This window comes from Bos indicus x Bos taurus, chromosome 5, assembly GCF_003369695.1.
Source record: "Bos indicus x Bos taurus breed Angus x Brahman F1 hybrid chromosome 5, Bos_hybrid_MaternalHap_v2.0, whole genome shotgun sequence".
Classification (NCBI taxonomy): Eukaryota; Metazoa; Chordata; class Mammalia; order Artiodactyla; family Bovidae; genus Bos; species Bos indicus x Bos taurus.
Genome location: NC_040080.1, coordinates 117897090 through 117922096, shown reverse-complemented (window position 1 = coordinate 117922096; position 25007 = coordinate 117897090). Strand labels below are relative to the sequence as shown.

The following is a 25007-nucleotide window of genomic DNA, read 5'->3' as shown; positions in this document are numbered from 1 at the left end:
GTATATCTTTTTTTAATGTATTTTTGAATGTGATTCATTATGAAAAGCTTGTGCTGCAAGACAGAAATAAATATTCTACTGGGTAAAGCTGTTCTGAACAAAATATATATCAATCTTGTAGCAGAAGTTTTAGTACTAGTTACAGTAATATTTGTTTCTAATAATCTATTTTCAGAGTTATATTTATAATATTAAAAAATCAGATATTCTTTTGAATAGTCATTAGCTATTCCTTTAAAATAAGGTTGATCATAAACCCAAGCTATTTTACTCAATTTTTAGGCTAAATAGTAAAATAAACTCAGTTCTTTTAATATTTTGTGTTGCTTCATGTCCAAATATAGTTTTATTTTAATAATATGATAAGACTGGACAAAAATTTAGAAATGATATAGGTAGAGGAAAGTCATATATGAGGATAAAGATTCAGAAAGATATGAAGACTTTCAAGAAAGTATTAGATCTGACATGAAGATTACTTTGACAGAGGAGTTTGGAGAGTGCAAAAAGCCAGTAGGAGAGTATGTATTACCCTGAAAGAGAAGCAGGCAAAAGAGAGACATGTTAAGGGGTCCACAGGAAAAATTAAGGTACTGGAAGGTAACTCATATTACCAGTTAATAAAGCATTTAAAAGATTCCAGACACTGTTTTGTTTTACATATAATAATTTGTAGAATTCTTACAACCTTATAAGTAGATCTACATTATTATTATTATTCCCATTTTATAAGTGAGGAAACAGGCTCAGAGAGGTCAAGTAAGTTATCTAAAGTCACAGAGCTAGTAACTGACAGGGCCAGGGCTTTGCGTATATATATGCAGTAATATAAGAGCCAGGTAATATAGGAAGATGGAGAGGGGGATTCGAAATGATAGTTCATGTGAATCTTTATGGGTTTGAAATGATGGTGAGAAAGCAAATATATAGTGACGTCCTAAAGAGAGAGGCAGATGGAAACTGAAAGGAAAGGAGATTTGTGTTACATAATAGAAGCTATTTTTAAATGAAATATTTTAATTTTAGTAGATGAATTTTTTTCAAAAATTAAATTCGTTGTTGAACATTGCTTTAACAATTTTTGAAGCCTTAAATGTTTGCAAGTAAACAATTTCATTATCATTTATACATATTTACCAGGGAAATATGCAAATCTCGTTGAATATATATTAAAATTTGTTCTATTGATCATGAAATAGGTCTCCCATTAGCATGGAAGTAAATAAACCCCAAGGTAAATTTATTCTGCATTTACATGAAACACTCTGAAGTTACTTGTAATTCTTCATGTTTTAGTGTAAGCTAGTAAATGTTTTGAAGTTTTGCTACCAGCCTATTTCACCCTTCTTTCAGTTTCCTGAACATATTGCAATTCTTTTGGCTTCTTTATGGGTAACACACAGAAGAGTAGCAAATATTTATCAATATACATGTTCCAGATACTGTACTAAGGCTTTTATGACTGATTTTGTCCAGTCTTCTTAGTGAACCCATTGAGTAGGTGTGATTTACTCCAGCCGTGTTATAGCATGTTATAGACATGGAGGCTGAGAGGGGTTAGCCTCTTAGCTAAGGGTGCACAGGTTTCAAGTACGGGATGGGAGATCACATTCACCTCAAGACGTAGCACAGCAGAGCCTGTGACCTTTGGTCAGGATGACTTTGCCCATTACATGAAATTCTTCTCCTCTCCCCTTGTCTGTTAGGAACATTACTATTCACTTAAAAAAATTTTTTTTTCACTTGTACCACCTTACCTGAAACCTGCCTGTCCTCCCCGGCAAGACTAAGGTGACATCTGTGTATCTGTGCATTGGCAGTTGTCACCTTATAGTTCAACTACTTTTCTGGGTCCCTATGATTTTTGAGTGATCATGAGGGTAGGGCTTGTCTCATCCTTATGTTACTACTGCCTAACTTAATCTTTGATACTGGATTATACCAATATATATTTGTTGAATGAATTGCTGATTAATTATTGATTACTCAGAACATAAACTTTCAGGCCCAGTATTTTTTGTGCAATTAAGTACACATATTCTAGGTAATTTTTATGGTTGTTTTTTAAAATATATAAAAACTACAAGAATGCATTCTGGTTGTACTGATTCAAACAAGAGAGATAACAATGTGAAACTTTTGTTTTTCTCCTTCTGTGACCTCCCCTAGCTTTTATCCTCAGATAAAATGATTAATATTTGATGTATATAAATCTGGCCCTTTTCTAACAATTTCAATATTTGATGTATATAAATCTGGCCCTTTTCTAACAATTTCTATACAGTTTAATTTTTTACATGAATAGAACTGTTCTCTGACTTGTTTATAAAAATAAGTCTGAGGAGCTTTATTCCACTTTTTCTAAATTTTCATTATTATAATCAAGACTGCACTGAATGTCCTTGAACAGTCTTTTGTTGTACATGTATGTATTTTGGTACGATTGATTCTTGAAAGTGGAATTTTTGGTTTAAAGAGCATAACCTTTTTGATAAACATTGCAAGTTGTATTCCAAAGGGTTTCCCAGTAGAACCCTCCATCAACCATGTATGAGGGGACCCAATGCCCTCATTGCCTACAGGATAGTAAACAATATATATCTTTTACATTTTTGACAGTATGGAAACAAAAATAAGGTTTTTTGAAGTTGTTACAGAACTAGTTAAAATAACTTGTGCATCTTTTCCTATACATCTTCCATGTGTATTTAGTTTTCTTTTATGAATTGTTACCCAGTTAGAAGAAAAAGAAAAGTCTAATAGAAGATGGGTGAGGTGTTTTTCCTACTCTTTTCCTATATATTTTGGATGTTTTGAGGTTTTAAGCCTTTTTGTAGAAGATGATTTTACAGGATTTTCTCTCAATATCATGTCTTTTTTTTTTTTTTTTAACTTTGTGATGTATTTCATCATCTCAATGGCTTTTAATTTACATGATATTCCATTTGTAGTTTTCTGTTTCTCTGGTTCTGCTTTCCATAGGAGACCCTTGCTATATGAACATTTTGAAAATGTTTCATTTTTTTTATTTGTAAGCTATTTTATTTTTACATCTATTTTCTCAACCCCTTCTTCTCTAATGAGTTTTTATGTATAGCACAGCTTTCTTTAACATTATACGTTTATAACCAGTTATTTAATTCTGTTTGTTTACAAGACCTTTCTTATTCATAGATCTGAAATGATGTCTTTATCTTAATGCTGGTATTTTTCTTTGAGGGGATTGGTTCGGTTCTGTTCACCGGGTCTCTGTTCTTTTTGGCACTAGTACCACGTTGTTCTGATTAGCTTAGCTTTATAGTGTGTTGTGGTTGGCGACATTTCCTCTTGTTCAAAATCCTACATATTTTTTCTCTTAAGTATAGGTCTCAAAATCAATTTGACAAAGCCGTTAAAAATCCTGCTGTAGTTATGACTGAATGTGCATTGGATTTATAAGTTAATTTTTAAAGAATTAGCATCTTTTCAAATGTGAGTTTTCCATTACCAAAGCAGTTATCCCCACTTATTTAGGTCCTTAGTGAAGTTCTGTAGCTTTATTTACATGAGTTCTGGTGATGTCACATTATTCCCTCATTTTTTTTTAAATGATATATGCTTATATAGGAAATGGCACTGCTTTTGCACTTACATGTTCTAATTTTCATTCCTTGTGTGTAAGGAACTAATCAGTTGCCTTGCAAATGTCATTGTATTATGACCTGAACTTTGAAATTAGTGACTAAATGCCTAGTTTTTTTTTTTTTGTAAGTGGTCCATCATGTTTGTTGTTGGGCTTTGTTGTGATGAAGCATCGCTAGATCTGGAGATATAAAAATGAACAAGATGCAGTTCTTGTTTTCAATGAGTTCATGGTCTAGCAGGGACAGTACACTATAGACAATAAACTATATTCAGTGTGTCAATATGATGAATAAAATATTATGAAAGTGTTGGAAAGTAAAGAATTAATGTGGTCTAGAAAGATTGTTGTTGTTCAGTTGCTAAGTCATGTCTGACTCTGTGACCCCCAGAACTGCAACATGCCAGATTTCCCTATCCACTCTCTTCCTGAGTTTACTCAAACTCATGTCCATTGAGTCACTGGTGCCATCCAACTATTTCATCCTCTGTCACCCCCTTCTCCTCTTGCCCTCCGTCTTTCCCAACATCAGGGTATTTTCCAGTGAGTCAGCTCTTCACATCAGGTGGCCAAAGTATTGGCGCTTCAGCTGTAGCAACAGTCTTTTCAATGAATATTCAGGATTGATTTCCTTTATGATTGACTGGCTTGATCTTTCTGTCCAAGGATGATGGGCATCATATAGGAAATAATATCAAGAGAATGAAAGTTTGCTATGAAAATCCATTAAAGTTTTAAAAGTAGCAAAATGAGAGCAGGGGAAAATGTAAACTAGAGGATGGATTTAAGGCAAGGGAGCTCTGCAGTGATACTCATGGAACAAATTGATTAAAACACAGATTTGAGAAGGAGTGGGATCGGCAGTTAGATTATATAAGAACTCATATGGAAGTTATTTATTCACTTACTATAGTAGAAACTGGAAATTTGGAATATTTGCCATAGAAAATATAATAACCACTGGATATTAAAAGCCATTGACATGCTCTGATATTATTTTAAAAAGCTGTGCAAGTGTGTATCATTGGATTGTGGACCTATGTGATATTTTGTTTGAAAATATTAAAAATACATGAAAATTTTTTGGAACATTTGTTCATATTCAAAAGAATTCCAGAGATAAATCATCATTGCCACCCTTGCCCTGGGCAGTTACTGCACTGATTTATTTATTTAGTCACCAGTTTCCTGGAAAACTTAATGAAGTTAAGTTTAACACATGCCAGATTACTACATTATTAATGTCATAACATATACTTTAGCCTGAATAGCATATTTTTAAGAATTAAAAAATTCTTTTGTAGGCTATTCCATTAAGGATCCAATCGCCTAAAAAAGCCTCAGCTAGGGCAGAATCTTATAGCTTAGTTTGCAAGTTGTGTTGGGAAAGAAGATAACAGTTATCTCTTTTAAAATACTAGTGATGTATTTGCAATAAGCACAAAGACCTGGGCCTGGAGATCATGAATGTCACACCTAGAAGTGCTTGAAGTACTGGTGAGCTGCCATCAGTAGTACTCAATACCTTTCTGAAGACTCTGTGAGTTAAAAAATTAATACATACATTTTTATCAACTTGTTTCTGAGTTTAAAAACCTGAGAGAACTCTCAGGAGTGCTGTTAGAACTGCAAATTCAGTAGGTGAGTCAGTGAAAATCTAATGGCTCATGAAGCAGATGATGAGACTACTCCAGACCTACCCTCCTGTGTTGTTGCTGTTTCTGGGCTGTAGTTTCATGAGCTAGCAGCATTGTTAAAGCCGACTTAACGTTTGCAAACTAAGTGGTAGTCATCTGCTGCCTGTGAGACTTCGTGTTTCATAGTTTTTATTAGAAGGTCTGTGTCTTCTGGATGGTCCTCCTGCACTTTGTTTAAAGTTTCTCTTGCAACACATGTGTTCATTATTTCTTTGCTTATTGCAGAAAATAGGAGCACTGTGTACCTAAAAGGCAAGTTCATCCTGAACTGGGCTAGATGAAGAGTAGCTTTCCTATGTCGATGGCTGGACGTTTAAATCTCCATGTGTTGACCTTTCCTAGTACTGAGAAGTAAGGACTTAGAAACCTTTTATAAGAAATACCTTGGCAGACTGGACATTTTATCCTGATTACCCAAGTCAGTTGTGGAGATAACAGGACTACTTCACTTCACCTGAACACTGCCATGCAAAACTTGATTAAGAATCCTGGATCCCTCTGAGTCTGTCTGTTCATTGTTGTTCAGTCACAATGCCCTGCCCGACTCTTTGTGACCCAATGGACTGCAGCATGCCAGGCCTCCCTACCCCTTATCATCTCCTGGAGTTTGCCCAAATTCATGTCCATTGAATCAGTGATGCCATCCAACCATCTCATCCTCTGTTGCCCTCTTCTTGTGCCCTCAATCTTTCCCAGCATCAGGGTCTTTTGCAATGAGTCGGCTCTTCACATCAGGTGGCCAGAGTTTTGGTGCTTCACCTTTAGCATCAGTCCTTCCAATGAATAGTCAGGACTGATTCCCTTTAAGATTGACTGGTTGGATCTCCTTGCTGTCCACAGGACTCTCAAGACTCTTCTCCAACACCACAGTTCGAAAGCACCAATTCTTTGGTGCTCGGCCTTCTTTATAGCCCAGCTCTCATATCCGTACATGACTACTGGAGAGACCATATTCTTGACTATACAGACCTTTGTTGGCAAAATGATGTCTTTGCTTTTTAGTACACTGACTAGGTTTGTCATAGCTTTCTTTCCAAGAAGCAATTATCTTCTAACTTCATGGTGCAGTCACCATCCGCAATGATTTTAGACTGACACTGTCTACTGCTTTATAAATTCTGTTTTCACAAAGGATGTTTAGTTTTAGAATTCTTTCATCAATCCCTTCCTTCTTCTTTTTCAAAAGTACTATATAATTTTAGTATAAACATTTTTCTTCCTTAGCTGTGTTTTATAATGGAATCATAAGAGTCATTAATAATAGAATACTGAGAATACTGATTAAAATGGATTTCATATTTACTCACTGGGGAGGGGGAGAAGGCTGATTCTTTAGCTGTTTATATTAGACTCATTTGGGAGAAGTATACATGTACGATTATATTCTTATTTATTTTTTGTTAAGCTGCTAGAATGTGTGTGCAAAAGGATTGCATTCAAATATTTATGAAATCCTAAAAGTGATAAAATTGTTTATTGCAAACTAGGATTTATTGTTAGCTCTATGCTTCCAATCTTCTGCCATTGATCAAAGGCTATTAAAGTTAGCTTGTGGTTATACTTTTGGACTTTCTGACCAGGGAATATCTTTCCGTGCTGTGAGCAGAGACTCATAATGAGTCCATTCAGGAGCTTTGTGGCCATACCCAAGAGATTAAAATATTTCTCCCATCTGTAAGGCTGGAGATTTAATTATCTATTTGTCATTATCAGCTAAGGCTCCTCTTGAGATATACAAAAAAGTCACCTTGAAGCCCTCTCATTTTATAACTTTCTGTATGCAATTACTTAAAAATTCATATCCAAAAGGACTGTAAATTGATATTAGTTTATGTAACACTTTGTCACAGTAAATGTTAAAAATAATTTGAAAGCATTTCAGGACATTTACTATAATGGGCTAGGAGTCTTCACTTTCTTTCTATGATAACCCAGTAAAAGTCTAGAGTATATTTCTGAATTTTCAAGCCAAACTATTCCCATAGGCATATGCTTGTTTGCTCAAGGTTAGAAAATGAGGTAATGTGTTCCTTTGAGCTGTATTTAGAAACCTTGTGAGGGTGAAGTCACAGATGTTATCCTTGGGATAAGGATTTAGAGGGAGCTGCCATACATACCAGCTATTTCTGAGAATAAACCTCTTGAGGCATTAAGGGAAAATCCACTGGAAGAGAAAAAGGCAACCCACCCCAGTATTCTTGCCTGGGAAATACCATTGACAGAGGAGCCTGGTGGGCTCTGTCCATAGGGTCACAGAGTTGGACGCAATTGGAGCAACCTAGCATGCAAGCACTGCGGCTCTTGAGGATGGCAGACTTTCTTGAAGACTTTTCAGTTGTACTTCATGAAATCAGAAGCAAATGTGTAACCTTCTAGTGCCGAATTTGTGTTTCAGGTCTATGGGTGAAAATGTTTTAATGTCTGAGAGTGCTGAATAGAAAGAAGAAAGATATTTTGACATTCTTTTGTAGGTTTGATATTTTCATAGAAAAGGCCTGAAGTCTTGAGTTACAAAAGTTAAGTGATATTTGTATGTATGTCAGTGCTACAGTGGAAACCGACAACATTGTACAGCAATTTTCCTCCAATTGAAAAAAAAAAAAACTGCGCTTAAAAAAATGTGTGATGTTTGTAACATACATGGATTTGTATGTTACAAAAAAGGCATTCTTTTTTTAAGAATAGTCTAAATTTCCAAATGCAAATACAAATTTGCTTGAATAAGTGTATATAATCTTTTTAGAGTCTCACAAATTAAAAAATATATATAATGTGCAGTATAGTTACTACTGTCTGGTTACATTTACCATAAAGTTATGATTCTTTTGATTTTGTAATTGCTCTGGAACATAAGCCTGAGATTTCATAAGAATTTCTCTAGGATTTCTCTAAACCTCCCAATAATTTGAAATGCTTACCTATCCATAAATAATTTAAATTATCTAGGTAGAGCTTCTTCCAAGATGGTCATTTACACCATCAATTTTACTCGAATAGATATTTTTAACATGTGCTTTTAGCATAAAGACCTAAATATTCCTCTGATCTTAGATTCTTGGACTGTGATAGTACTATCTTAGTGGTTTTCCTGTCATGGATTTGAGTCATCTCCTCTGCTGCTTGCTGGAATCTTTTGTATATTCAGGTGCAGTGCTTCTTTGACTATGAACCTTGAGACCACCTGCATCAGCATACTGTACCTGAGATGTTTTATTAAAAATTGCATATTCCCACCACTACCTAAGAATCTGCATTCTATGAAGTAATTCCTGTGATTCTGACACCCACAGCAATGTGAAAACCACTCCTTTTGAGGAGCAGAAGGTATTTATGGCATCGACTTAGGCAGATGCTTCTGTGAAGCTGGAAGACCTTATATAGTATTCTTAACAACAGTAAGCATGACTTTCTTTGGATACTAGTGTCAGGAGCTGATCATTCAACAATCAGGACATCAGGGACTTAGTTGTAACTCTTCAAAAACCACTTTTTTAATTCTTGCTATTAAATATTTTACCATTTCAGATATGCCATTGGATAGCTATGACAGAATTCAAAATCTGAGTGTCTTAGCAATTTTCCCAAGCATGGAAAGCTCCTGGAGGAATCTCATATAATTAAGGGACATCTTTACGTTTAAATGAGCATACTGGCATAGATTAGCCATACATATGCATACTGAATTCTGATGTATTCAGTAGTTTTCCATGGTGAAGGCCGCTTTCTTGAAAGCTAATCTGGCATCTAAACCTGGGTTAATTTGTAAATCTGTTGACAGTGCAATAGGCAGGAAAACTGGAATTACCTGGAACAAATGTAAACTGTAAGAAGAAGGCATGTTTGGGTTTTGTGGTTAATCTGTGATATTCTGAAGGAATCAGGAACTTATAAAGATGAAGGAAAGAAAAGAAAAGTAATTACATTTTTTCAGCAAGAAATAGTTGATGAGAAAGAAGAAAATGAGAGTTTTATGGTAGACTTAATGTGTGAAAAAATTAAATGAATCCTCTGACATTTAGTTTGTAAAAATAAAAGCCTAATTTTCAAAGAGCTCGTAAAAAAATCACTTTTCATTTCTATTATGATAAATTAAATTATAAATAAAACTTTAAAATGAGTAATATATGAATATTGGAGAAGGAAATGGCAACCCACTCCAGTGTTCTTGCCTGGAACATCCCATGGGGTCAAAAAAAGAGTCGGACACCACTTAGTGACTAAGCAGTATGAGTATCGGTGTTAATGCAGGTTTTATGTTAGAGTAATTACTTTAAATTATCTTGAAATGATACTTTCCCACCTTGGAACAGAGATTCATAGGGGCTTTCTGATAGCAGTCTTTCTTAACAAACATAGTAATCAGCCAGTGCTAAAGAGCTGCTCATAATTTTCTCCTAGAACTCATAAAATCTGTTTTGTGCTTTAGCAGTTATTTACCTAAGGTAGCAATGTTATCTTGATAAGGAAACTAGAAAAAAGGTAATGGAAAAAAAGTATCTTACATTAGTTTCTGCTTGGCATGAAGCATGAAAGATTTCATTTTTATATTTGAAGAGACAATACTTTGGGAAAGAGGAGAAAGGAAAGGAAATTTAGTTCCAACATTTGTGCAACAAAGGTGAGTGATTAATTCACAATACCAGACACTTTTGCTTATATGGCGAATCTTAATGCCTTGGGAGATGATTTTAAATACATGATGTTTTCCTTTAATTGCTTGTGGTGCTTCACATGCCCTTATGAGGAATGGAGTACTGGTGAAGAGGCCTTCACTATTTTGGATGTGAGCAAACATCAGATTAGGAAACTTGACTTGTTGTAACTGTGCCAAAGCCTCTTTAATGTTCTTTAAAGATATGAGTACAGGCCAACTCAGAAGCTAAGAAGTAGCACCGGGCCCTGTGGAATCAGACCACATTTGAATCACAGATTGCGTTCTGCCTTCCTAGACTGAATGGCCTGGAGTGCAGTGGATTTGAGCCTCAAAAGGGAAGAGGCAGAGGTTTCTGGTTGCTCAGCTGCTTTACTTAATTAGGATGAGGATTAAACAGAAGTTCAGTATCAACTCTCCAGGTCACCAGGTGGTAGTACTAACCAAAGGGGAAAAAGACTAATAAGAAAGAAAATGTTAGTCTAGCCATCCATATGTGACAAATTCAAGGAAGGCTAATAGACCCTGAAGAAAATAATGATTGAGTATCAGCGAATTTTATGGGGGTGCTAACTTAAACACACTCCAAATTCATGGAAGGTTCTTAAGAATGCTGTCGGAAATGCCAAAAAGGAAAGGATTCCGGGTGAAAATTACCTGGTTTTGCATTCCCAGTGTGCAGATGCATTGGAAGTTAATTGCATAAGCTGAGGGCAGATCATGAGCTTTATCCAGGCCATATCAAGGGAAATGTTACTTCCCCTTTTCAACTGATAGTGAGACTAAAATTATTATAGAAATATAGTTACTATGCAGAGCAATTAGGCCCCTTGCCTCCCAGCTTACCACACTTTTTAATTTCTATCTTTGTAGAATTTCTCAGCTTTCCTTTTTCCATTTTTAAAATGTTACTGCAGTCTGTAGAATTTTGACATGGATAGACTATCAGTGGTTTCATAGAGTGTGAAGAGTTGAGAAATCCATATGAAAATTTGTGTTTCAATAAATGCAAAAGTAGTATGTAGGGTATTTCAGTAAATTATATATTCAATGTGAACATTAATGAGTTTGTTGACAGAGAAATAGATGATGGATACATGGATTGAAGGGTAGGTGGGTATATGGGAAAAGCAATACAGAATTTTAAAATTTGAGAATCACAGCCAATGTTTAGTCAAAAAAATTCAAGTGATTTTCTTAGTGGGAGGAAGATATTGAGATAAAATATAAACAAATTATATACTAGATAGTTATCACATTTAACAATAGAAAGTTACAAATGTTGGTGGAGATGTTTATTTATCAAATGTTTGTTTATTTCAAAGGTATGCAAAATTCAAAATAACTTAGAAGTATACTTTTTTATTTTTTAGTCTGTATTTTGTCATTATAGAATGTATAGAAACTAGTAGGAAAATCTTTCAACAGCTATTTACCTGGTTTGTATGTCACCATTCAGTATCTATTTTTCATTCCAGATAAGCTAATCAGTTTCTAAAGTGTATATACATAACATTAAAATGAACTGTGTGTTCTCTGTATTCTCAATAGATAAGTGATATGAGAACATCTTTCACAAACAAAATAAAAATTATGAAAAGTAGGAGAAACAAGCATGTCAAAATACTTTTTGTGGGTTGATCTTTTTTTATTTCAATTTCTGGTGCTTATTTGTAAGAATCATTCACAAATGGAAGATTCTGTAATGTACTTAGTCAGCAATATCTTCCAGTTATATAGTAACAATGTTTCACATTTGAAAATACATGAAAGTTAAGAATATACATAGATGGGGATGGAAATGGTGATCCTAAATGGCTTATCCACAACGTGACAGATCATTAACTCAACAAATATTTAACAAATACCTAAATACTACTACATAATAGTGCCTGGTACGTAGTAGGTAAAAGTGAAAGTGAAGTAGCTCAGTTTTGTCCAACTCTTTACGACCCCATGGGCTGTAGCCTACCAGGCTCCTCTGTCCATGGAATTTTTCAGGCAAGAGTACTAGAGGGGGTTGCCATTTCCTTCTCCAGGGGATCTTCCCAACCCAGGGGTTGAACACATGACTCCCACATTGCAGGTGGATTCTTTATTAGCTGAGCCACAGGGAAACCCAAGAATACTGGAGTGGGTAGCCTATCCCTTCTCCAGCGGATCTTCCCAACCCAGGAATTGAACTGGGATCTCCTTCATTGCAGGTGGATTCTTTACCAACTGAGCTATCATGGGAGCACACTACTCTATGGAAGTATAAAATGTATACCCAAGTTTTCATCTGAATCTATTCTGATGAGGTTGTTTACTTGGTTTTCATCTTAATTTATCTTTCTCTGTAAGATGCTCTTAGACAATTTTTGCAAAAAATATTACTGAAATCTAGAATAATTCCAATATGTAGCTTATAATTTAAATATGAAGGTTGAATATTAATAGTAAGTTTAATAGTTTTCATAATTAAGTAGTTAAAAGAAGTATAAATATATCTGAATAAATGCAGTTTCATGATGTTGAGAGCAGCAAGGAATCTCAAAAGCAACGTTCACATCAAAATTAAATTTTTATCGAGTAATAGTTGTTAGAAATACATGTATTTTGTTTGTTCACCAAGTAAATGTTTATGAGGACTCTGCTATAATAGTATATTCTATTAAACATAGTGAACTACATTAATTAAACATATGAACCACAAAATCTAACAGCATATTCTTAAATGTCTTAGACTTTAGGAGAGATTATAATCTCACAATTATCTAACAGGAAAATTTAATGTAATACACTGGTCTAAAAAATTTAGTGTTCATCTACTATGAATGTTAGGTGGTTTAAGAGCACAGTATTTTAAAGGAAGGAGAGGTCACTTTAGGATGGTGTACTCACAATCTCTTAATGCTTCATGGAAGACACAGTAATTGAGAATTTAAGGTCAGCTTTGAAAAACATCTGGAAGAAGGAAACAACGCATCACACAGAATCATGACACCTGTGTCCACCATTATCTGGTCATTGATCTCAAGCATGTTGGCAGTAGATGGTATTCCAGGATAATCTTCAAAGAGCTCTCAAAGTAAAATGAAGCAACAAAGGCACATTGACGAAGAAGACAAACATGAAGAAATCAAAATGGGAAAGGTAACATGATATCATCTTTATGAAATTTGACTTTAAAAAGTAGTATCTTGCTAGTGCAAGATTTTGCTAGTGAAATTTTGTCCCAATTTTAGATTAAGATGCACGCTCAGATTTCAAATATCTAACTAGATAAAGAACGTCCAAATTTTGGCTTTGCCTAGTTAGAGTGACATGCTAATATAGAAAAGTCACTTTAAGATATTGCGTTTGCCAACCAGTTTCACTTTTTATTTGATACAGTTTTAAACCATATTTATCTGAGTTAAATCACACAGGGAATAGCACTATAGGAAAGTAAAAAATCTGTCACTCTGGAGAATATAATATGTCTCTAGTTATATGCTACTATATGAGGATGTTCTGATATATGGACATACAGATATTTCTCTCTTTCTGTTAAACATCAATGAAGTGGAGATCTTTTGGAATTTCTTATTATTGGATCCATGTTTAGAATATTCTAATATTCATTAGATTGCATTTCATTTTTAACTATTAATAATTTTTGTGGTCCTTTTTATATTTTATTAATGAATCAATAGCCATTTGTACTTTAAGAAAAGTAAGAGATGTGTGTGTATTCTAAAATATAAATTATATTGGACATTAATATATATTTCAAAATGGAAGTTATATGTAACGTTTTTCAAAAACAACTAATGTGCTGTTTTTCCTAATCTAATGCCTCAATTGAGAAGGTAAAAGAGAGAAAAAATGATTTAATCTTTTCTTTTTCTTGGAATATTGTCTTCTTAAAAATACTTATTAACTCATAAAATTAGCAAGTGATTATTATTTAATCGTACAAGCAAAATTAAATATGCTCAACCATTTTTTTCTTCCATAAGTGTATTGTGTAGTATACATAACATGGTGGAAAAATGAAATGGTTTATTTACAATTATTAATTACCAGAGCTTAATATTAGTGACCACATCTCTACATTTAGTTAGAATCAACATGGTTTATACCACTTTTGTTTTCCAAACATTTCAACTGAATTCCTACACTGCTTTTTTACACTGGAAAGTCTTAAAGAAAACCTACCGGAAACCAAAGAATTCCTGATAGATGGGATTGCTCTGAATTTTTAAAAAATAAATGAAATGCTGATTTCTTTCTGCATGCTTTATATTCTTGGTCAGTGAGTGGAGTATTCACATGACACTCTCTGAAATTTTATCTTTTGAATACAAACCAAATTCCCAGTCTAATATCTCCAAGTGAAGCGCAGATCTCTACAAACTTAAAAAAAAAAATGGAAGAAATGATGTTGATTGTCTCTCACATAACTGATTCTCAATGGTAGGATAATGACAGAACAAAATGTGGCATTCAAAAGAAGAAAAAAAAATGTAAAACTAGGAGCTGTTGTAAAGGACTTGGGGATGAAAAAAATTTCTTAATTAAATTCTGATTTTACTTTTTGAGCATAGCTTCCTGGTCAGATTTTGTTAGTAGTCTCTGGGTCTGCCCTTTGAGAGATTCTTCCCTTTCCATCATCTTCCATGATCATATGTGAGATGAGTGGTGGGCATATACCTCTCTTGGGCACCACGCAGTGTTTTCATCCCACTTCCAAGCCTGTAGAAGGTTGATGCCTAAAGGTTGTTCCAAGTCTTAAACAGTTACACATGCTTTTAGTCTAAGATTGTAGCATCTTTGGAAGCAGAACCCTCTTGAAACCTTAGTTCAGTTCAGTCGCTCAGTCGTGTCCGACTCTTTGCGAACCCATGAATCGCAGCACGCCAGGCCTCCCTGTCCATCTCCCGGAGTTCACTCAGACTCACGTCCATCGAGTTGGTGATGCCATCCAGCCATCTCATCCTCGGTCGTCCCCTTCTCCTCCTGCCCCCAATCCCTCCCAGCATCAGAGTCTTTTCCAATGAGTCAACTCTTCGCAAGAGGTGGCCAAAGTACTGGAGTTTCAGCTTTAGCATAAACCTTAGTAGGCTTCTTATTTTTTTCTGACAACTTCTTGTGTGAGTCCCCACCTCAACAATATCTTAGAGACTTAGTTCTCAGATCTCTTATATTTCTTTGACATATTGGGGATTATCTCAAGTTCTTCAGCCTTCAAAAGGAGAACTAGACTTTCAGGCTCATCCCCTGAGTTATATTTCTATTTGAAAAGACTTACTATCAAGTAGGCCAAGGGTTGTTATCCTTAACAAGTAAGCCCTTGGTGAACTTGGATTTGACTCTATTCCAACAGGACAGAATGAGACAGGAAGAAATACACAGTAAGCTTTAAGACGCCAGTCTAGGTATGCCTATTTCCTTTTGGTAGAAGTCAATTACATGGTAATTCCTAATTGTGAGGGAATCAGGTAAATAAAATCTTTTTATGTCCTCAGGATAAAAAAGTAAAATTGATCTGGTCAAGAGCAAGCTGAGTAATACACAGCTACCAATTGAACATGCTACCGGAAATACATAAAAACGTTGGCTTCTACACAACATTTTCGAGAGCCAGATTAGCAGGACCAGTTTTTGTTTGATTATTATGCTTTTTTAGAAAAAAATGTTCATTTCAAAGAAATGAAATAAACATATTTATATATCTCCCTGCTTCCCCAACACCAACTGCCAACAACCAAAAAAAGGAAGGAAAAAAAAAAAAAAAAAAGAATGACTGACAAATACAATGAATTGTGGGCCCAAACACAGAAAGATTCTGAAAATGGATGAAAGGATTTATAGAACCTCTGTGGGACACAGAAATCTACAAAAATGAAAGGCACATGTATGAAGAGACTGCTTTATTTGGATTAATGGAATCTGGAGGAATGAGGTGGGGAAGAAATATATATGGCAATTGGCTTAGCAACCATTAATTGAGACAGCTAGAAACAATTAAATGCTAAAGCTCCACAAGCACCTTCACTATGCAAGGCTGAACTATGAATCACACAGCTCTCTGGAAAATTTTGAAATGTGACGCTGGAGCAGAAATATACCCCTAAAGAGATGGAACCACTGATTTGATTAGAACTGGGTCTGAAATAACAGCAACACAAATGTTAAACTACTGTTTCAGCCTATTCACCATGATGGCTCTTTTTTTTTTCCCACCATTCATGGATTTATTTTATTAATATGTTATTAATATTAATAAACTACTAATGTCAGCCTACCTTCAATAACATTTCTTTTTATTTCAAAATGTTTGAAATCACTTTGAAGCTTTAATCGTCTCAACAGTTCTTTTTTATTTTATTATTTTTAATTTTTTTAAATTTTATTTAATTTTTAAACTTTACATACTCAAGTTACAATCTTTCTGACAATCAATCTTTTTGACCATCCCTTTCAAACATAAGTGACATTTAAATATACATCAGCCTGAAATCCATCAATTCAGTTCAGTCGCTCAGTCATGTCTGAGTCTTTGCAACCCCATGAACTTCAGCATGACAGGCTTCCCTGTCCATCACCAACTCCTGGAGCTTGCTCAAACTCGTGTCCACTGAGTTAGTGATGCCATCCAACCATCTCATGTTGCCCCCTTCTCCTCCCTCCTTCAGTCTTTCTCAGCATCAGGTTATTTTCCAATGAGTTGGTTCTTTGCATCAGGTGGTCAAAGTATTGGAGTTTCAGCTAAAGCTGAATGGATATTCAGGACTGATTTCGTTTAGGAATGATAGGTTTGATCTCCTCATAGTCCAAAGGACTCTCAAAAGTCTTCTCAAACACCACGGTTCAAAAACATCAATTCTTCAGTGCTCAGCTTTCTTTATAGTCCATTTCTCACATCCATACATGACTACTGAAAAAACCATAGCTTTGACTAGGTGGACCTTTGTTGGTAAAGTAATGTCTCTGCTTTTTAATAGGCTGTCTAGATTGGTCATAGCTTTTCTTCCAAGTAGCAAGTGTCTTTTAATTTCAAGACGGCTGCAGTCACCATCTGCAGTGATTTTGGAGCTCCCCAAAATAAAGTCTGTCACTCTTTCCATTGTTTCCACATCTATTTGCCATGAAGTGATGGGACCGGATGCCAGGATCTTAGTTTTCTGAATGTTGAGTTTTAAGCCAACTTTTTCACTCTCCTCTTTCACTTTCATCAAGAGTTTTCTTTAGTTCCTCTTCACTTTATGCCATAATGGTGGTGTCATCTGCATGTCTGAGGTTATTGATATTTCTCCCGGAAATCTTGATTCCAGCTTGTGATTCATCCAGCCCGGCATTTCACATGATGTAATCTGTATATAAGCATGGCACCCCACTCCAGTACTCTTGCCTGGAGAATCCCATGGATGGAGGAGCCTGGTAGGCTGCAGTCCATGGGGTCGCTAAGAGTCGGACACGACTGAGCGACTTCACTTTCACTTTTCACTTTCATGCATTGGAGAAGGAAATGGGAACCCACTCCAGTGTTCTTGCCTGGAGAATCCCAGGGACGGGGGAGCCTGGTGGGCTGCCGTCTCTGGGGTCGCACAGAGTCGGACACGACTGACACAACTTAGCAGCAGCAGCAGCATCAACAGTATACAGCCTTGATGTACTCCTTTCCTGATTTGGAACCAGACTCTTGTTCCATATCCAGTTCTGTTTCTTCTTGACCTGCATAGAGATTTCCCAGGAGGCAGGTCAGGTGGTCTGGTATTCCCATCTCCTTAAGATTTTTCCACAGTTTGTTGTGATTCACACAGTCAAAGGCTTTGGTGTAGTCAATAAAGCAAAAGTAGATTTTTTTCTGAACTCTCTTGCTTTTTCAATGATCCAACAGATGTTGGCAATTTGATCTCTGGTTCCTCTGCCTTTTCTAAAACCAGTTTGAACATCTGTAAATTGACAGTTCATGCACTGCTGAAGCCTGGCTTGGAGAATTTTGAGCATTACTTTGTTCGCATGTGAGATGAGCACAATTGTGTGGTAGTTTGAACTGGCATTGCCTTTCGTTGAGATTGGAATGAAAACTGACCTTTTCCAGTCCTGTGGCCACTGCTGACTTTTCCAAATTTGCTGGCATATTGACTGTAGCACTTTGACAGCATCATCTTTCAGGATTTGAAATAGCTCAACTGGAATTCCATCACCTCCACTAGCTTTGTTTGTAGTGATGCTTCCTAAGGCCCACTTGACTTAGCATTCCAGGATGTTTGTCTCTGAAAGCCATAGAATTATCTAAAAGTACCATAGGAAAGATAATTAAGAATAAAAACAGAAGAACTACATCAAGCAAAAAATTCAAATATTCTCATCATGTGATTTCCAAGAATGAAAACAGACATGTGGTTTCTTTTGAGGCAAGACTTTAAAGAAAACACACAAAAAGAATAAAAGAGGTAAAGCAGCAGAGATAAAAGGAATGAATTGATCTGGCATTACAAGAAAGAAAACCATAATACAGTAAAATCACAGACACAGGGACAAACATATTCAGGAACAATGTGGAGAATAAGCTTGAGGTAACTGAGATAAATGAAATGGAAAAAACAAAGAAAATTGTAAGCAACAGACATTCAGTGTATTGGTATATGTGTGTACGTGTGCACTTAATGTTTATGAAGAAAAAGAAATAAAATGAAAAAAATTGAATATATAGAAAGAGTAAACCTTCTTATAGTAAAGATGTGAATATGCAGATTGAAAGGGTACCTGTGCTTTAGGAAAATACTTACGCCCAAATATTAAGACATGTTTGGGTGAAAACCTTGGGCTTTAAAATTTTTACAGGTTACCTAGAAAGTGGAAAATTCAGACTGGCTCACATTTCTATAAGCAAAGAATGTTTCACTGGATAGAACACAAAGCCTTTTATGCGATCAAGTCACCCCGTTGACTGTGAAAGAAAGGTGATACGTCTTGAATCCCCAGGAATGTGGGACAAAGGAAACAAGGAAATAAGGTTAGAAAATAGAAGGCAAATTTTTAAACCAAGAAAACTTTAACGTAATCCAACAATTAAAAATCCAGAAGGGACATACGAATTAGTAGAAAATGTGAGTCTCATGATTTTTTCGTTTTTCCTTAGCAGGGATTCAGTGGATAAAGATTTAACAATGAATAAATCCATAGGAAAAATTATTTTAATATAGTTTAGTGGGGATGAAGTTCCATCTGAAAGAAAGGAGTAGCAAGTGTAAGTTTATTTTTTAATTGTTTAATTTTTTTATTGATATATAGTTGATTTAAAATGTTGTGCCAAGCTCCACTACAGGAAGTGCTCATTTTTAAAGTGTATTATAGTTTATGGAGTGGCCCAGCTTTCTTTCATTTTTCTAAAACTCAATAAATTCCTTAAAAGATTTTGTCACTTTGTCATATTTTTGCCTACATTTTTACTTTTTAATATTTATATATGATTCTTAGGAAATTATTATTGTATTATAATTGTACATTAAATAATAATGATAATGACTTTCATTAAACTAAGATTTCAGAATTATCTTCTCATAAAAGTGGTTCTCTTACTGGAGAAGTATTTCTAATTTTTACAATTGTATATCATTTTGAATTTCAAAAATGTTGAACTATATGTGATCATTTTAGCAAAATAGACAACATTTTAAATGTACTATTCTTGTAAAAAAAGATATATGTAATAGTATTTTAAAATTATATATATATATGTTTGCTCTGAATTAGCTAACAGTTTTTGGTGTTGTTTGTGTTTTCATTGATGCTTCAACTTTTAAAATTACTTCCTACAAGTGGTAATGAAGGGTAAATTTTCAGAGGATAAGCAAGGACTTAACTATAAGACTATCAAAATTAATGACTGTCATTGTTAGAAAACAGTAAGTCTATACCATTAATGTCCTCAAATTGCTAATTATCATTAAGGAGTTAGAACATCATTATCATTACTTTTCCCAAGTTTTTTTTTTTTCCTTAACATTATCAACATTAAAGAAAATCAAGGAAAGGCTAAGGTCATATATTTCTGAGTTGGAGATCTAGATTAATTAAATATTTCTGTGTAAATACCATATGCTCAGGATTTTTTTTTTTTTTTTTTTTTTGTGACACTGAAACCTTTAGCTGAAATTTAGACAAGAGAAAACTATGTAGCTATTCTGTGCCTGCTGAGTTGGCTTCACATGTTGGACTCTGTCCAACCCCATGGGCTGAAGCCTGCCAGGCTCCTCTGTCCATGGAATTTACTGGGCAAGAATAGTGAAGTGGGTTGCTGTGCCTTCCTCCAGTGGATTTCCCCGACCCAGGTATCAAACCCACATCTCTTACAGCTTCTGCATTGTCAGGCAGGTTTTTTACCACTAGTGCTCTCTGGGAAGTCCTTTAAAGCCCTAACATCTGTCTCTGGAGGTTTTATAAATTGTCTGCAAGTTAATGTCCCAAAGAACAAAAGTTTTCTGTTGTAATATTTAGCTGTTCAGTTCAGTCGCTCAGTCGTCTCTGACTCTTTGCAACCCCATGAACTGCAGCACGCCTGGCCTCCCTGTTCATCACCAACTCCCGGAGTTTACTCAAACTCATGTCCATTGAATCAGTGATGCCATGCAACCATCTCATCCTCTGTCAGCCCCTTCTCCTCCCTTCTTCAATCTTTCCCATCATCAAGGTCTTTTCAAATGAGTCAGCTCTTCGCATCAGGTGGCCAAAGTACTGGAGTTTCAGCTTCAGCAACAGTCCTTCCAATGAATATTCAGGACTGATTTCTTTTAGGATTGACTGGTTGGATCCTCTTGCAGTCCAAGGGACTCTCAAGAGTCTTCTTCAGCACCACAGTTCAAAAGCATCAATTCTTTGGCACTCAGCTTTGTTTATAGTCCAACTCTCACATCCATACATGACTACTGGAAAAACCATAGCCTTGACTAGATAGACCTTTGTTGGCAAAGTAATGTCTCTGATTTTTAATATGCTCTCTAGGTTGGTCTTAACTTTTCTCCAAAGGAGTAAGAATCTTTTAATTTCATGGCTGCAGTCAACATCTGCAGTGATTTTGGAGCCCAGAAAAATAAAGTCAGCCACTGTTTCCACTATTTCCCCATCTATTTCCCATGAAGTGATGGGACCAGATGCCATGATCTTGGTTTTCTAAATGTTGAGCTTTAAGCCAACTTTTTAACTGTCCTCTTTCACTTTCATCAAGAGGCTCTTTAGTTCTTCTTCGCTTTCTGCCATAAGGATGGTGTCATCTGCATATCTGAGGTTATTGATATTTCTCCTGGCAATCTTGATTCCAGCTTGTGCTTCATCCAGCCCAGTGTTTCTCATAATGTACTATGCATATAAGTTAAATAAGCAGGGTGACAATATACAGCCTTGATGTACTTTTCATATTTGGAACCAATCTGTTGTTCCATGTCCAGTTCTAGCTGTTGCTTCCTGAACTGCATACAGATTTCTCAAGGGGCAGGTCAGGTGGTCTGGTATTCCCATCTCTTTCAGAATTTTCCACAGTTTATTGTGATCCACACGATCAAAGGCATAATCAATAAAGAAAAAGTAGATGTTTTTCTGGAATTCTGTTGCTTTTTCAATGATCCAGCGAATGTTGGCAATTTGATCTCTGATTCCTCTGACTTTCCAGTTTGAACATCTGGAAGTTCACGCTTCATGTATGGTTGAAGCCTGGCTTGGAGAATTTTGAGCATTACTTTACTAGCGTGTGAGATGAGTGCAATTGTGCAGTAGTTTGGGCATTCTTTGGCATTGCCTTTCCTTGGGACTGGAATGAAAAGGGACCTTTTCAGTCCTGTGGCCACTGCTTAGTTTTCCAGATTTGCTGGCATATTGAGTGCGGCACTTTCACAGCATCATCTTTTAGGATTTGAAATAGCTCAACTGGAATTCCGTCACCTCCACTAGCTTTGTTCGTAGTGATGCTTCGTAAGGACCACTTGACTTCACATTCCAGGATGTCTGGCTCTAGGTGAGTGATCATACCATCATGATTATCTGGGTCCTGAAGATCTTTTTTGTATAGTCCTTTTGTGTATTCTTGCCACCTCTTCTTAATATCTTCTGCTTCTGTTAGGTCCATATCATTTCTGTCCTTTATTGAGCCCATCTTTGCATGAAATGTTCCCTTGGTATCTCTAATTTTCTTGAAGAGATCTCTAGTTGTTCCCATTCCATTGTTTTCCTCTATTTCTTTCTATTGATCACTGGGGAAGGCTTTCTTATTTCTCCTTGCTACTCTTTGGAACTCTGCATTCAAATGGGTATATCTTACCTTTTCTCCTTTGCTTTTTGCTTCTCTTCCTTTCACAGCTATTTGTAAGGCCTTCTCAGACAGCCATTTTGCTTTTTTGCATTTCATTTTTGGGGATAGTCTTGCCCCCGTCTCCTATACAATGTCACGAACCTCCATCCATAGTTCATCAGGCACTCTGTCTATCAGATCTAGTCCCTTAAATCTGTTTCTCACTTCTACCGTATAATCATAAGGGATTTGATTTAGGTCATACCTGAATAATCTAGTGATTTTCCCCACTTTCTTTAATTTAAGTCTGAATTTGGCAGTAAGGAGTTCATGATCTGAGCCACAGTTAGCTACCGGTCTTGTTTTTGCTGACTGTATGGAGCTTCTCCATCTTTGGCCACAAAGAATATAATCAGTCTGATTTCAGTGTTGACCATCTGGTGATGTCTATGTGTAGAGTCTTCCCTTATGTTGTCGGAAGAGGGTGTTTACTATGACCAGTGCGTTCTCTTGGCAAATCTCTATTAGCCTTTGCCCTGCTTCATTCTATACTCCAAGGCCAAATTTGTCTGTTTCTCCAGGTGTTTCTTGACTTCCTACTTTTGCATTCCAGTCCCCTATAATGAAAAGGACATTTTTTGGGGGTGTTAGTTCTAGAAGGTCTTGTAGGTCTTCATAGAATCGTTCAACTTCAGCTTCTTCAACATTACTGCTTGGGGCATAGACTTGGATTACCGTGATATTGAATGGTTTGCCTTGGAAATGAACAGAGATCATTCTGTCATTTTTGAGATTGCATTCAAGTACTGCATTTCAGACTCTTTTGTTGACTATGATGGCTACTCCATTTCTTCTAAGGGATTCCTGCCCACAGTAGTAGATATAATGGTCATCTGAGTTAATTTCACCCATTCCAGTCCATCTTAGTTTGCTGATTCCTAGAATGTCAACGTTCACTCTCGCCGTCTCCTATTGACCACTTCCAATTTGCCTTGATTCATGGACCTGACATTCCAGGTTCCTGTGCAATATAGCATCGGACCTTGCTTCCATCATCAGTTACATCCACAACTGGTGGTGTTTTTGCTTTGGCTCTCTTTATTCTTTCTGGAGTTATCTTCCACTGATCTCTAGTAGCATATTGGGCAGCTATCGATCTGGGGAGTTCATCTTTCAGTGTCCTATCTTTCTGCCTTTTCATACTGTTCATGAAGTTCCCAAGGTCTGCCATTCCCTTCTCTAGTGGACCACATTTTGTCAGAACTCTCTACCATGACCCATCCATCTTCGATGGCCCTACACGTCATGGCTCATAGTTTCACTGAGTTATACAAGGTTGTGGTCCATGTGATATAGTCCATATAGCTGTTAGCTGTTTTCAAATTATTTCAATATACTTTAATTCTGAGAATTGAAAATGCCTTAAGTCTAAAATTCCTTTTGGTACAAATTCTCAAATAAATTGATTGCCTTGTTCCTTTATACTGTTAATGCTCTTTATACTCCTTGACTCCTGTACTCCTTGTGGCTCAGCAAGTTTATTTAGCTTTGTCCTTTCTTCAAATTATCATTTAGCATTCTTATGATTGAGAACAATTATCAAAAATCTCACTAACGTTCCTGTTTCCCTAAGTCATGATTTCGAGGGGCTGCAACTATCTAACTATTTTTTCCCAAGATATTAATCCTTTTTTCTATATAATGAATTATAGAGTAGAAATCCCTTTTCTATCTCATTGGTAATAAAAGGTATTTTTTCCTTCCACATTTTATCTGCAATAGCATTGAGTGGCTCTTATGTCTAATTTGGGATAGGGTATCATGTTATGAGAGGCAGGAAAATATCATTTTAAATCATAAAGAATTGGATTACATATTTCATTTCTCCATAAGTAAAAATGAGTATCTGTTACTAAGATTAGAGAAGGAAAAAATGCATGACAGGAACAGAAGCTGTGTCCTTCTCACTCCCTTTTCTCTCATTCACTATTGTTGCTTGAAATTGTTTCCTTGACATGCTAGGAGCAGTTATGATTGAATTTAAGAGAACTGTGGATGACTGTTATCATTGCCAAATGAAACAACTTGGTTTCTTTGATGCAACAGAAAACGTGTAAAGAAAAGCAAAATGCTTGTCACGTGTTGTACAGTCTATGTAAGACAGGTGACGGGACATTTCTCTAGCTGACAGCTGAGTGAATTGCCTCATTTTCATTGTTTAAATGGTGTTGACCAACATGCTGCCAGCCTGGCTTCCCCCTTCTGATTTAAATACCTGTTTCAGAATGCCTTTGGAGGGCTGTGATCCTCTCGGATTTATGGGTGCTTGTATGTGGGGTTCTCATCACTGTACTGCACCCCTGGTGTTTTTGTGATAGAGCCTGTCTGACTGGTTTTGGATTTATGATGGAAATAATTCAGAACAGAGTAATAATTTTCCCTTGGCAATTACACTACCATTTGGTACTTTGTCCCTAAGGGGAAAATGAATGTGCTGGGATCTATCCATGAGTTTAGTGGCTCGTTGTAAGAAACAAATCAAGGTCAGAATACAAATGCAGAACAAGCGATTGTTGAATTTGGTTCTAGTTCTTCAGCCTGAAGGCTTTCCACGTTTGTGTGTGACACTTTAGGTGAACAAACTACTCTTCTATTTCTCCTCTTTTAACCCTCACAATGACCCTGGGAGGTAAAAATTACTGTTGCTCCCATTTGTTAAGAACAAAACTGAGAATGAATATGTTGCCTTCCTTGAAGTTCGCTATTCAGCAAATATTTTTA

At 35.9% G+C, this 25007-nt stretch overlaps 1 protein-coding gene across 2 annotated transcripts in view; it reads left to right on the top strand.

Annotated features, from left to right (window-relative positions):
* The window catches only part of TRHDE (thyrotropin releasing hormone degrading enzyme), a 450253-nt gene that overhangs the window by 363953 nt on the left and 61293 nt on the right, over positions 1-25007 (top strand). The window lies entirely within an intron of this gene.